This window comes from Scylla paramamosain, chromosome 12 (genome assembly GCF_035594125.1).
Source record: "Scylla paramamosain isolate STU-SP2022 chromosome 12, ASM3559412v1, whole genome shotgun sequence".
Taxonomy (NCBI): Eukaryota; Metazoa; Arthropoda; class Malacostraca; order Decapoda; family Portunidae; genus Scylla; species Scylla paramamosain.
The window spans coordinates 20,997,534-20,997,947 of NC_087162.1; positions in this window are offsets into that span (position 1 = coordinate 20,997,534).

A 414-nucleotide genomic window follows, 5' to 3' on the forward strand; every position below is an offset into this window, starting at 1 on the left:
TCTGTCTCTGTCCCTGTCTGTCTGTCTGTCTGTCTGTCTCTCAAAACCTTTATCCTGTTCTTCTTTCCTTTCCTTCTATCTCGGTTCTCTAGACATACTTTGCTTTGGTTTACTTCTTTTATTCACTACATATTTTAAAGATTCAAATTCAAGTCAGTAAAATTAAGTAAAGCGATCTTAATTTAATGTCATTTTCATTTCTTGATTTATCTTTCATAATTACGATCTACTATGGGAAAGGGAGATGGGTATGAAGGGGAAGGATAAGGGGATAAGGATAAGGAAGAAGGGGAAGGAAGGAATGATTAAATAATGGGGAAAAAATAAAATATCTAAAATGAGGCAAGGGAGGAGCAGAAAAATGGTAAGGGAAATGAGAAAAACATCAAAGGATCACGAAGAAAGGAAGCATGG